The 14,619-nt window shown below is 41.7% G+C and overlaps 1 pseudogene across 1 annotated transcript in view; it reads left to right on the top strand.

Moving 5' to 3' along the window:
- LOC308648323 (regucalcin-like) overlaps window positions 1-14,619 on the top strand; it is a 254,205-nt pseudogene that overhangs the window by 113,462 nt on the left and 126,124 nt on the right. The gene's annotated exons all lie outside the window — the stretch shown is intronic.

Genomic DNA, 14,619 nt, shown 5'->3' with positions numbered 1-14,619 from the left:
TGTTAGCCATTGGGTGACAAGCTATCCACCGAAACTTCCAACTCCTGCATGGAGTTGATTGTTCTTGCTTCTCTGCTCTCAAGCTATGACCATCTTTAGGTGTGGGTCTGCATTTCCATTGCCATGTCTTCTGCAGAGTTAGAGACCATGGCTGATTCCTTTGTGCTTTCTTGCTGCCTGGACAGTTCCTGGCACACACCCAGGAATTAACCCTATATGTCAACAGGCCCCGGCTCCTAGGCTGGCTTGGTGCTTCCCGCACGTCTGTCTCATGTCTGCTGGTGGGGTGTTGTCTTGGGGACGCTTTCCTCCTCCTCACTGTACACTACCTCCTGGGGAGTCTTCTCTAGGGGCAAGAGTGAGTTTATGGAGGAGCCCTCCCCAGTGGTAGAGATGACCCCAGCACTACCATTCTGGTCTCTGGTTGTAGAAGAAGGTCACTTTCCAAATATCATGAGGACCAGAGACAGACAAGAAGTGACTAATGTGAAGGGAAGGGGTATTTGTGGTGTGAGAGGAGACACACTCACCCCTTCTGCAAGTGACAAAACAGTTTCCTCTGTTTCTACTGGTGCCCAGAAAGGAGGCGCTGCCATCAAGACATACGCAGCTTCTGTCCATTGTGGAGGTGCAGTTTCTAGTCACGAGCCAGCGCTCAGGTCACTCTCAGTGCCCCAGCCCTTCCTGCACCCAGTGGATGAGGCTGACCGCCCACATGACCTTTAAGCCAACCTGCTCATTAACAAGAACCACAGGCCGGGCAACCAAACCCGAAGCATGTCAGACCCCAGAGTGTCTAAAATTAGACCATGTCTGTGAACATTTGAATCAACACTGCTGCCCTGTGCCTCAGTCACCCACGGGCTCGCTGTGGTCCTGAGACCCAGGGGACAATGAGAGGCAGGGGCACATGCCACAGGACAAAAGCCTCAGGAAGCTGCTGAGTAATGAGACCTTTCCGTGGAGGTCATGGAAGGCCAGTCTCAGTCCACTTTCTACAAAGTTGGCACCTGTTTATCTCTAGAAGCAGAAACTTCTGGTTTCCCTCCTCTATCTGGAGCTGCATTGTTGAGATCTTGGTGCCAGAAAAGTGACAGGGTGAGCCCTGGGCGAGGCAGTGGGTTTGGCTCTGAGTCAGGACTCTGCCCCTTTCTCACTGAATGCTCTGAATGAATCATTCATTGTCAGCAGCTCCTCTCCTCCCTTTGCTCGTGATGGGGATGCCTGCCCATGGCAGAGGCTTGTTGGGAACCCCGAGTGCCTGCCTATGAGCCCAGAATGCTGCTCTCACTTAGCCGGCAGCTGGATGGGATGCAGGACTATTCTGGAGGGGTGGCTCCGTCCCCCAGGCAGCGAGGACCTGGCATTGCTGGGCTATGATAATGAGAATGAATCAGATGCGGGACACCTGGCTGGTCCCTGCTTGCACACGCCAGGTGTGTGCATGGAGGTAGATGAGTCAGTCATGCTGTTTTCTACAGAACCTCTTCTGTCCTTTTGAGAAATTAACATTATTTTGTTTTGAAAAGATGCTTGTCCTTGAGGTTCTTCAAGGGCTGAGGCACATCCCAGTTCCATGAGCTACAGCACCAAGCAGAGTTGAGCTTAGTGTCTCTCAGGGCAGTCTCATGAGACCATTGTGACTCACAGGACCTCCTGTAGTCTTGAGCAAGTCCTGTACCTCTCTGGGCATCAATTTCCTCTTATGAAAAATTCAAAGATTAATATTCTGATTAGGGTTATATTGGATTTAAGTAAGATGTTTAATAAAATACTCAGCAAGGATGATATAATAAAAACATATAAAACATAAAATGAATAAGTAAAAACATGAAACTGTAGGATAAAATGAAAAGTCAGAATTTTAGAACATGACAAATAAAAGTTAATTGAATTGGTATAATGGATAGAAGCCATTTATTAACATCAAATAGCTGAGGCAGGTGGGACACTGTATGCAGTGCTGTGGGTGGACAGCAGTCCACAGCAGCAGAGCCCAGGCATCGCTTAAGTCCAGGGACAGGCAGGAGTGGGGCACTTGAGCTTGTCAGCCCAGCATCTTCCTCCAGGAGCAAGAAGCAGGGCAGCAGATCAGGGACAGGGACAGGGCTGAGTCCCAGGTGCCAAGACACAAGGACTAGGTGGCTCCCCGCAGCTGCACTCAGCTGCTGGAACCCAGTGGGGTGGAGTGCAGGGCAGGCTGTGGATGCACTGTACATCTCACACTGGGCTGGCAGGACCAGGGCAGCTGAGGCTCCTTCCTGGTGTGGGGATAGGAGCACTCAGCAGGCAATGGAGGAAGGAAGCATGTTGCTGGAGGAAGGAGAGGCACAAGGGCATGTAGTGAACCAAGCAGAAGGAAAAGCAGGTGAGAAGGGCAGGTTGAGAGGAGGGAACGTCCCAAAGTGATGGAGTTTGGGTTCCATCCAGGTCATGAGGTGGGAAAGAAGACTGAGACCCAGGTGGGATGAGGACGCACTCTGTGCAGTGAGATGGCGGATCAGAAGCAGAGGCACAGGGAGTACAGGACAGGCGGGGGGACAGCAAGGATGGTGGAAACCTTCTAGGTGCAGGTGTGAGAAGTAAAGCCACAGGACAGGCAGCCATGGAGAGAGGGGGGAGTGGAGCCAGGCACTTTTCTACTTGCTTGACACCCACACAGAATCTCAAAAGAACAGTGGCCTCTAGAGAGGAAGGCTTGCAGAACTAAGTAAGAAGCCTCAAGGATGGGGTCCTGAGGGTCTCTGCTCCTCTTGGCTGCTCCTCCCTGAGGGCCCCTTACTGGGATTTAGCCTCAGAGAAGCCTGGAATTGGGTCGGCCCAGCAACCTCTTTTGAATAGGAGGATGTCTTGGCCAGCATCCCTGACAAGATGTTTGAAAAGTTTGGAGAGACTTTAGTGAGGGAAAATGGATGGCCCTTCCAGTGGAAGTTACAAGATGGATAAAAATAACTGCAGAATGTAAATAGACCATGGAGTGGGAGATGACAAGGACTGTGGTCTCCTCGGATCATGAGCATCTTGGGAAACTTCCAGAGGCTGTCAACTCCCAGGAATCACTTCCTGTTCCTCCTGGGAAGTAGGGCAGCTAGAAAACGATTCAGTAATCTCTTCCACCTCCTCACCAGATAGGAAAGTTTTGTTGAAGTTTAACATGATGAATCACCAGATTCCTATCAAGGGCAGTCCAGTGAGTGGAGAGCCAGGGAAGGGTGGCGGCACGCACAGGACCAGCCTCACCTGGGTCCTCATGGGCACTGCAACCACAGTCACACCACATTGTCCTTCAGGTCCTTTGTTTTTTTTTTTTTTAAAGAGACTGAGAGAGGGGAGAGAGAGAGAGAGAGAGAGAGAGAGAGAGAGAGAGAGAGAGAGAGAGAATTTTTTAATATTTATTTTTTAGTTCTCAGCGGACACAACATCTTTGTTGTATGTGGTGCTGAGGATCGAACCCGGGCCGCACGCATGCCAGGCGAGCGCACTACCGCTTGAGCCACATCCCCAGCCCCAGGTCCTTTGTTAAGTCTCAAAGTCACATTGGAGAATTTCTTCCAACTTTAACATTCAACAATTATGAAATCTGTAATATTGCAGAAATAGAAATATACTGGATCAATATTTTCAACTTTAAAATGGGTACATTGGCCTTGTTTTAATGAAAAATATGTTTGAGGCTCATTACAAGTCAGTTTTACCCACTGACTACATGAAATTCAGCCTTTTATTAATTTTTTATTTGTTTTAATCAATTATACATGACAGTAGAATGCATTTATGCACTTTGATATATCATACATAGACGGGATATAATTTCTCATTTTTCTGTTTTGATTTGCATTTCCTATCCCCACATTCCCTCCCCTCCCCTCCCATTAGTTCTTTCTACCTAATCTCAGGTAATGTTATTCTTCTCGAGTGCCCTCCACCTTATTGTGAGTTAGCATCCACACATTAGAGAAAATATTTGGCCTTTGGTTTTGTGAGATTGGCTTTTTTTGCTTAGCTTGATATTGTCCAACTACATCCACTTACTGGTGAATACCATAACTTCACTCTTCTTTAAAGCTGAGTAATATTCATTGAGTATAAATACCTCATTTTCTTTATCTATTCATCCATTGAGAGACACTTAGGTTGATTTCATAGTTTAGCTATTGTGAATTGAGCTGGTATAAACATTGACGTGGTTGCATTACGGTAGTATGCTGATTTTAAGTCCTTTGGGTATAAACCGAAGAGTGGGATAGCTGGGTCAAATGGTGATTTTATTCTGAGTTTTCTGAGGAATCTTCATACTGCTTTCCATAGTCATTGCACCAATTTGCAGTCCCACTAGCAATGTAAGAGTGAATCTTTTATCTCCACATCCTCACCAACATTTATTCTTGCCTGTGTTCTTGATCATTGCCATTCTGACAGGAGTGAGATGAAATCTTATAGTAGTTTTGATTGGCATTTTTCTAATTGCTAGAGATGTTGAACACTTTTTCATATATGTGTTGATGGATTGTATTTCTTCTTCTGTGAAGTGTCTGTTCAGTTCCTTAGTCCATTTATTGATTGGGTTATTTGGTTTTTTGGTGTTAAGTTTTTTGAGTTCTTTATATGCTTTATTAATGCTTTATTGGAGGTGGATGTATTAAATATTTTCTCTCAATCTAATCTGTAGGCTCTCTCCTCATATTATTGATTGTTTCCTTTGCTGATAAGAAGCTTTTTAGTTTGAATCCATCCCATTTATTGACTCTTGATTTTACTGCTTATGCTTTAGGAATCTTGTTAAGGAAGTCAGATCCTATGGTGACATGGTGAAGATTTGGGCCTATTTTTTTTTTTTCTGTTAGGTAGAGGGTCTCTGTTCTAGTGCCTAAGTCTTTGATCCACTTTGAGTTGATTTTCATGCAGGGTGAAAGATAGAGGGTTAATTTCATTTTGATACATATGGATTTCCAGTTTTCCCAGGACCATTTATTGAATAGGCTATCTTTTCTTCCATGTATGTTTTTGACACTGTTGTTTAGTATGACATAAACATATTTATGTGGGTATTTCTCTGTGTCCTCTACTCTATACCATTGGTCTACAAGTCTATTTTGGTGCCAGTACCATGCCATTTTTGTTACTATAGCTCTGTATTATAGTTTAAGGCCTGGTATTGTTATGCCTCCTGCTTCACTTTACTTGCTAAGGGTTGCTTTAGCTATTCTGGGTCTCTTATTCTTCCAAATAAATTTAATGATTACTTTTTCTATTTCTATGAAGAATGTCATTGGGATTTTAATAGGAATTGCATTAAATCTGTATAATGCTTTTGGTAGTATGGCCATTTTGACAATGTTAATTCTGCCTATCCAAGAGCATGGGAGATCTTTCCATCTTCTGAGGTTTCCTTCAACTCGTTTCTTTAGTATTCTGTAGTTTTCATTGTAGAGGTCTTTCACTTCTTTTGTTAGAAATATTCCCAGGAGGTTTTTTTGAGGCTATTGTGAATGGGATATTTTCCTAATTTCTTTTTCAGTGGATCACTGATGTATAGGAGTGTGTTTCATTTATGGGTATTAATTTTATATCCTGCTACTTTGCTGAATTCGTTTATTAGTTCTAGAATTGGAATTTTTTAGATCATCTTCATATAGAATCATGTCATCAGCAAATAATGATAGTTTGAGTTCTTCATTACCTATGTGTATCTTTTAATTTATTTCTTTTGTCTAATTGCTCTGGCTAGAGTTTCAAGGATGATGTTGAATAGAAGTGGTGAAAGAGGACATCCTTGTCTTGTTCCAGTTTTTATCAGAAATGCTTTCCAGTTTTCTCCATTTAGAATGATGCTGGCCTTAGGTTTAGCATATATAGCTATTACAATGTTGAGGTATGTTCCTACTATCCCTAGTTTTTCTAGTGTTTTGAACATGAAGGTGTGCTGTATGTTGTCAAATGCTTTTTTCTGCAATAATTAAGATGATCAGATGACTCTTGTTTTTAAATCTATTAATATGATGAATTATATTTATTGATTTCCATATGTTGAAACAACCCTGCATCTCTGGGATGAGCCCCACTTGATTGTGGTGCATTATTTTTGAAATATATTTTTGTATGCAATTGGCCAGAATTTTATTGAGAATTTTTGCATCTATGTTCATCAGGGATATTGGTGTGAAGTTTTCTTTCCTTGATGTGTCTTTGTCTGGGTTTGGTATTCGGTTGATATTAGCCTCACAGAATGAGTTTGGAAGGGTTTCTTCCTTTTATATTTCATGGAATACTTTGAGGAGTATTGATGTTGATTCTTCTTTGAAAATCTTGTAGAACTTGGCTGAGAATCCATCTGGTCCTGGGCTTTTCTTTGTTTTTAGATTTTTGATGGTGTTTTCTATTTCATTACTTGGAATTGGTCTGTTTAAATTATGTATGACCTCCTCACTCAGGTTAGGTAGGTCATATGTCTCTAGAAATTTGTTGATGTCTTCAATATGTTTTATTTTATTGGAGTATAAATTTTCAAAATAGTTTCTAATTATCTTTGGCATTTCAGACATGTCTGTTGTGATATTTCCTTCTTCATCTTGTATTTTAGTTTTTTTAGTAACTTTTTCTCTTCATTAGCATGTTCAGGGGTTTATCTATTTTATTTATTTATTTTTCAAAGAACCAACTTTTGTTTTGTCAAGTTTGTTAATTGTTTCTTTTGTTTTGATTTCATTGACTTCAGCTGATTTTAATGATTTCCTGTCTTCTACTGCTTTTGCTGTTGCCTTGTTCTTCTTTTCCTAGGGCTTTGAGATGTAGTGTTAGGTCATTTGTTTATTGACTTTTTATTCTTTCAATGAAGGAACTCACTGCAACAAATTTTTCTCTTAGTGCTGCCTTTATAGTGTCCCAGAGATTTTGATATGTTGTATCAGTATTCTCATTTATCTCTAAGAATTTTTTAATTCCATCCCTGATTTCTTCTACTATCCATTCAGCATTCAATAGTGTGTTATTTAATCTCCATTTGTTATAGTAGCTTGTATTTTTTATTTTATTGTTGATTTTTAATTTCATTCCATTGTGGTCTGATAGACTGTGGGGGTATTATCTCTGTTTTTTTATACTTACGAAGAGTTGCTTTGTGGCATAAGGTATGGTCTATTTTAGAGAAGGGGCCATGTGCTGCTCAGAAGAAAGTATATTTGCTCATTGATGGATGAAATATTCTATATGTCTGTTAAGTCTAAATTATTGATTGCATTATTTAGTTCTATAGTTTCCTTATTTAGTTTTTGTTTGGAAGATCTTTCCAGTAGTGAGAGAGGTGTGTTAAAGTCACCCAGTATTATTGTATTGTGGTCTATGTGACTCTTGAAATTTAGAAGGGTGTGTTTGATGTACATAGATGCTCTATTGTTTGGGGCATAAGTATTTATAATTGTTAGGTCCTCCTTATATGCTTCCCTTGAGAAGTATGAAAAGTTCTTCTTTGTTTCTTCTGATCAACATTGGTTTGAAGTCTACTTAATCTGAGAATGGAAACCCATGCTGTTACTCAATCCATATGAGTGATAAGTCATTTCCCATCCTTTCACCTTTGGCCTGTGGATGTCTTTGCCCATGAGGTGAGTCTCTTGAGGACAGCATATTGTTGGGTCTTGCTTTTTAATCCCACCTGCCAGTCTACGTCTTTTGATTGATGAGTTGGGCCATTAAAATTTAAGTTTATCATTGAGATATGATTTGTATTCCCTGCTATTTGGATTTATTTGTAGTTTTTGATTTGTCTTAGTTTCTCATTTGGTTGAGTGTCCATTTAGTGTAGATCCTCCCTTTGCTGATTTTCACTTTATCTCATGGAATATTTTGTTAAGAGTGCTCTGTTGTGTAGGCTTTCTAGTTGTGAATTCTTTTAATTTTTGTTTATCATGGAAAATCTGAAACTTAATTTTTATTTTGCTGGATATAAAATATTGGTTGTCAGCCATTTTCTTTCAGAACTTGAAATATATTATTTCAGAACCTTATAACTTCAAGCATCTGGGTTGAGAAATCAGTTGAGATCCAAATTTGTTTTCCCTATAAGTAATTTGATTTTTTTCTCTCTCACAGCCTTTAAAATTTTATCTTTATTCTCTGTGTTAGTCATTCTCATTATAATGTGGGTCTGCTATAATATTGCACATTTGGGGTCCTGTAAGCGTCTTGTATTTGATCTTTCATTCCATGCTTTTAAAAAAAAATAGTTGTAGATGAACACAATATCTTTATTTTATTTATTTATTTATTTTTATGTGGTGCTGAGGATCAAAACCAGTGCCTCAAATGTGCTAGGCAAGTGCTCTACTGCTGAGCCACAACCCCAGCCCCCATTCCATTATTTAGGTTTGGGAAATTTTATGCTATTATATTATTGAACAGATTATGAATTCCTTTTGTTTGTATCTCTGATCCTTCAACTATTTTGATAACTCTTAAATTCATTTTTTCATGTTATCCCATAATTTTTGGATGTTCTGTTCATGGGTTTTGACCACCTTCTCTGCATAGTCAACTCTATTTTCAAGATTATATATTTTGTCTTCATTGTCTGAGGTTCTATCTTCCAAGTGATCTAGTCTGTTGGTGATATTTTATATTGAATTTATAATTTGGTTTACTGTTTCCTTCATTTTGAGGTTTTCTGCTTTTTTTTTTTCATGATCTCTAACTCTTTATTGAAGTGGTCTTTCATTTCATGTATTTTTTCTTTGATTTCACTCCTTCTACTAACCTTTACTTCACAAATCAATTTAACTATATACAATCTTAATGCCTTTTTGGACATTTCTTCTACTCTGTTATCAGTGGCTTCTGTTGTTGAAGCATCTTGGTTTGTTTGGGATGCTTTATTCCCTTGTTTTTTCCATGTTGTTAGTGTATTTTCCCATCTAGAAGTATGCATCTAAGGCAGGATAAATTCTACCGTGTAGACCTATAGTGTCCCTGAAGGTTTCCAGTGCTTCACCTTTCATGGTGAGACCAATATCAACAGCACCCAGCACACTACAATATATAGACTTAAACCTTATTAGGCATCTACTAAGGTGTCTACTGCTTTCTCATATTAAACCAAAATGATTTGTTCAATAACTACCTATAGTACAAACAGAAAATTTGTTAAAATGGTTTACAATTTAAAATGGTGGATGAGAGAACAGAGGTAGTGTAGTATGTGATATTTGTGAGAGAAGAAGAGAGGAGTTAGAAGTAAAAATTCACAAAAAGAGTGGAAGAGGAGCCAACAGAGATTGGCTGTTGGTTGGAGAAAAATTGGAAAGAAAATCCAAGAAAATAGATGAGAGAGGAAGAATATGAACAAACAAACAAAAAATAAATAAAGACAAGCATACAACAAAAATGCAAAACATCATTCATATACCATTGTCCTCCACACACTAATGCATAAAAACATCCTGTTCCAAATATGGTAGTGAGATTAGCAAATTAAAAAAATAAAATATATCTTGCTGGAAGGTCAAACTGTCTCCCTCAGTGTTCAACAGTTTCTCATTTCTGTCTCTGACATCCCATGAGATCACCAAACCCAGATCAGCCTCCCAAACCCAGTTTCTGTCCCACTGATCTAGGCTTCACATACCTCAGGCTCTGTCATGCTGCAGTCTCAAGATCTCAATGCTGCTCCTATTTGCAGAGAGACCACCAGGAATACACTCATGCAAAGTGGCAACCTCGAGATGCAGCAGCAAGACAAAGGCCACCAGCACTCTCAGCAGGAAGGCCCCAGGCTCCTTCAAACCTGCAGGCACCCCCACATTGGACCTGGCAGTCCCAGCTGGGGTCCCCAGACAGAGGCTCTTGTGGTGGTAAACTTGCTGGCATCCAGGCTCCAGGCCAGGCTGGTGTTCCAAAATGGGTGTAGCCACGTGCAACCAAACCTAGAGTCTCCCCTGAAGCAGTCCTCTAGGTGGTGGCAGCAGTGGGAGTGGTGGTGGTTGTTGGCGGCAGGTAGGGGGTCAGCCCCAGTGACAGCTGCAGCGGCAGTTGCGATTGCAGCTGTGGAGACAGCGTCACCAGACAATCTCCAGGGGTCAGCAGCAGTATCGGCTTCAGTTGAATCTGGGGCAGTAGTGTTTTCTGTGGCAGCAGTACCCAGAAAGACCTCCAGGAGATCTCAGGTTGGCAGCAGCAGAATCAGAGGCAGCAGCAATGGCAGAATTAAAGCAGGCAGCAATTGGTTGATTCAGCCTGTATTTCTTTTTACAGTCTCTGGTGTATTGTTTTTCTGAGTCACCAGAAGAGTATTTGTCCAAGAAAGATAAATTGGGTAGATTTTAATTTAATTTTTTAAAAAAATTTTTGAAATATTCTTTTGGAAGATATATCCTGATTTAAGCTGATTCCTAAATATACCAGAACTTGTGTTTGAATTTTAAGTAGCTATAAATTTCAGCCTTAAACTCCATGGATTTTTTAAAATATCTTTCTTATTTTTATTTTTATTTTTTTATTGTTGGTCGTTCAAAACATTACATAGTTCTTAATATACCATATTTCACAGTTTGATTCAAGTGGGTTATGAACTCCCATTTTTACCCCGTATACAGATTGCTGTATCACATCAGTCACATTTCCATTGATTTACATATTGCCTTTCTAGTGATTGATGTATTCTGCTGTCTATCCCTTTCTCCACTATCCCCCCTCCCCTCACCTTCTCTCTCTCCACCCCCTCTACTGTAAATAATTTCTTCCATTTGTATAATTTTTCTCCTACCCCTCCTTTCCTCTTATATGTAATTGTGTATAACCCTGAGGCTCACCTTCCAGTTCCATGCAATTTCCCTTCTCTCTCCCTTTCCCTCCCGCCTATCATCCCTGTTTAATATTAATCTTCTTCTCAGGCTCTTCGTCCCTACCCTGTCCTTGGTTACTCCCCTTATATCAAAGAAGACATTTGGCATTTGTTTTTTAAGGATTGGCTAGCTTCGCTTAGCATAATCTGCTCTAATGCCGTCCATTTCCCTCCAAATTCTATGATTTTGTCATTTCTTAATGCAGAGTAATACTCCATTGTGTATAAATGCCACATTTTTTTTAATCCATTCATCTATTGAAGGGCTTCTAGGTTGGTTCCACAATCTTGCTATCGTGAATTGTGTTGCTATGAACATCGATGTAGCAGTGTCCCTGTAGCATGCTCTTGTTAGGTCTTTAGGGAATAGACCGAGAAGGGGAATAGCTGGGTCAAATGGTGGTTCCATTCCCAGCTTTCCAAGAAACTCCATGGATTTTAATGATTTTAAAATTCATTCCCCTTTCTCTTAGCTGTCATGACTCAAGTTCAAGTAATTGCCCATATTGTCACCATGGTAAAAATAGGCAGGTTGCTGAATCCAGAATGTCACTACGATGGTGAAGAATGAGCTGCTGAATCTATAATGTCACCATGGTAACAATGGGTGACACTACTTAATCCAGAATGTCACCATAGTAACAACAGGTTAACTACTGAATCCAGAATTTCCGTATGGTAAACATGGATGAGGCTGCTGAATCCAGAATGTCACCATGGGTAAGCTGCTGAATCCAGATGCAGATATCCTTCACATTCTATGTAAGCTTTGGAGATAAAGTACTTGAAAAAGGGGGGCTTTGGGACTAACCTCTGGAAGATAAGTCTGTTCTCCCTGCACAATTTTCCACTTTAAATCAAAACATATTAACTCTTGTCATATGTTTGAGTTAGCTTTTTTGACACTGTACCTAAAAGACTTGACAAGAACAATTTTAGAGGAGGAAAAGTTTACTTGGGGCTCATAGTTTCAGAGGTCTCAGTCCATAGACAGCCAATGGTACTGCCCTGGGGCTGAGGTGAGGCAGAACATCATGGCAGAAGAGCACAGTGAAGGAGAGCAGCTCAGAACATGGCACCAGGAAGCAGAGAGAAACTGCTTAGTTCAGCAAGGACGAAATATACACCCCAAAGTCATGCCCCAGGGACCCCCTCCTTCAGTCACATCTTACCAGCTATAGTCACCACCCAGTAATCCAGTGGACTAAAGCAGGTTAGGCTCCTAACCCAAGAATTTTACCTCCAAACTTTCATGCATTGTCCCACACACAAGCTTTTGGAGACACCACACATCTACACCATAATATCATGACATCTTTTCTCCTCCTCCAAAGTGTTTTATGGAAGCTTGGTCTTATTCTCACCCTTATTAGAGAGAGGCTGTACTTGTGTGTTTTGTTTTGTTTTTTTTGTTTTTTTAATTTCAAAAAGAACTCTCTTGGTTTGAGTGCTCAGTGTATGTCAGACTCTGCCCACTGGGTCTTGCATGTATGATCTTATATAAAATGGGCAATTAGACAGCAGAATACATCAGTCACTAGAAAGGCAATTTATAAATCAATGGAAATGTAACTGATGTGACACAGCAATCTGTATACGGGGTAAAAATGGGAGTTCATAACCCACTTGAATCAATCCGTGAAATATGGTATATTAAGAACTATGTAATGTTTTGAACAACCAACAATAAAATATTATAAAAAAAAGAAAACCATTCTGTTGAATAAGATACAGAAACTGAAGGTCATAGAGCTTCAGTAACCCTTCAAAGGTCACAGCTGCAACTGTGGTGGGATTTGAAGCAGGTGCCTGGTTAACTGACAGTGCCCAGGTTCCTGACCACCCACCAGGCTGCCTCTGCTGTGGGAAGTGCAGGCTCCTGTTTGCACATGTCTGTGACTCACCTGAGATTCACTCATAACTCTGGCATCTTCCGCCAGGTATTAAAGTGTGACCATGGCAACAGAATTTTGTTTAATGGATGAAGACATTTTCTGAAGAAGACAGCCCGGTAATGTGTGTGTTGTGTGTGAAGTAAGGATCTCTCTACCAAGAGTTCCTGCAGCAGAGTGACCAACTGGCTAGTGGCTTGAGGAGTTGGGCCACAAGCAGGGAGCAAAGCCTCTTGGGGGCATGAATGCCAGCTGTGCTAGGAACCCTGGTCTGACTCTTCTCACATCCGATGAGGAAGAGAGGAGCACACTGCACTGCATTCTTGCAGAACAAATGCCGGGTGTCAGGAGGGCTGAGCCAGCTTCCCAGCTTTGCCACCCTCATGTCCACAGCCAATGACGAGTCATTATACACCTTTGCTTTGCACCTCAACAAAATGGTGATAATGTTGGAGGTGTCTAAGTCTCTGGTGTCACTCCCTCCCCTCACCATGAAGATTGTGTGGTGACTGTGCAGCACGCTAGATGCAGGAGGTGAGCCCAGGCCTCCTTGCCAGCTTTGTTCCATCCTCAGGATCCCTTGCCTGGCGGGCACACTGCCTGTTGATAGCATGTGAGTCTGCTTCCAAACACCCTGCCAGGCAGAGGCCAGAGAAGATGACTTGGGAGTGGGCCTGGGCCTCCATTTTGTGATTCCAGCTTGCTCCTTTCTCAGCCAGGCTGCCTTCTCCTGGCTGTACCGCAAGGACATGACACAAGCCAAGAGCATTCCCTGAAAGGCAGCCTGGTGCTGGCCCATCTAATAACTCATGGAGGTGTGAAAGACCCATCTTTGCAGCCTCCCCAGGAGGCTGAAGAGGATGTTCTGATGCTGACTGACTTTCCCGCAGCTGGATGTGTAGCACTAGCCAAATGCAAAGGAGAAAATCCTAGAAGACCATTTGCCTGGCTTCTTACCACCAAGTCTCCTCAGAGTGTTCTACCTCCAGTTTTCCTCCAACCCAAAACACAAATCAATTGTGTCCTTTTCAGAATTAAAAGTCTCAGTGGAGGTTTGGCTGTCTGTGGGTGGACTCAACCTTGCAGGGCAGAACAGGCCCAGCCTCCCTTCCCATTTGGTCATACCCTGGCCTCCCTCTTTTACACCTAGGTGTCTACCTCTCTTGGAAACCTCAGTTGTTCTCACTTCTCCCCATGTTTCCTGCATTAGTTTTCTCATCTGTAAGAAGAGAATACAAAAGCCCTCTTTCACAGTGACCTGGAACTTAGTGGGAATATGATAGACTATTATTTTTTTGAGCTGAGCCTGGATATTTGAGCAGAACATTATGGAGGTGGCTCATTGGAAGATGAGGCCTCTGGACACAACTCTAATGGGTAGGAGTATGGAGAGGACAAATTGCCCTATGAAGATTTGAGGAGTTGAGTATAAATAGTGCAGGCAGGAAAATCAGTCACAGGAGAGAAAGTCATCAACATGAAGAAAGATCCACTAAGGAGCAAGGGTTTTCAGGCAAACCTCAGGCAGGCTGCAGCAGGCTAGTGACCCCAGCACCACAGCAGGAAGGGAGGAGACACCCAGATTGAAGCTGGCACTGTGGGAACTGCAGAACCCCCTCCCATGCCTGAACCACCACAGAAGCCTGAAACATGCACATCCCTGAGACGGTGGTGTGGGATGTGAAGGCTCAGGGATGGTGTCCACAGAGCAGACCCTGGAAGAGGAGATGGACAGGGTCATAGGCAATGACGTTGCTCACCATTGTGCAACTGTGATAAAATAATGGAACTAGGTTATCATCAATGTTGCTCCCTGAGTGAAAGCTCAACAGGAAACTTCATTCTAGTCAGTGATGCTGACAACACCCAAACCCAGAGACTCATGTTAGCATCAGA

Source organism: Spermophilus citellus, assembly GCF_964194105.1.
Source record: "Spermophilus citellus genome assembly, chromosome: 4".
NCBI lineage: Eukaryota > Metazoa > Chordata > Mammalia > Rodentia > Sciuridae > Spermophilus > Spermophilus citellus.
This window is presented reverse-complemented; position numbering and strand designations above follow the sequence as displayed.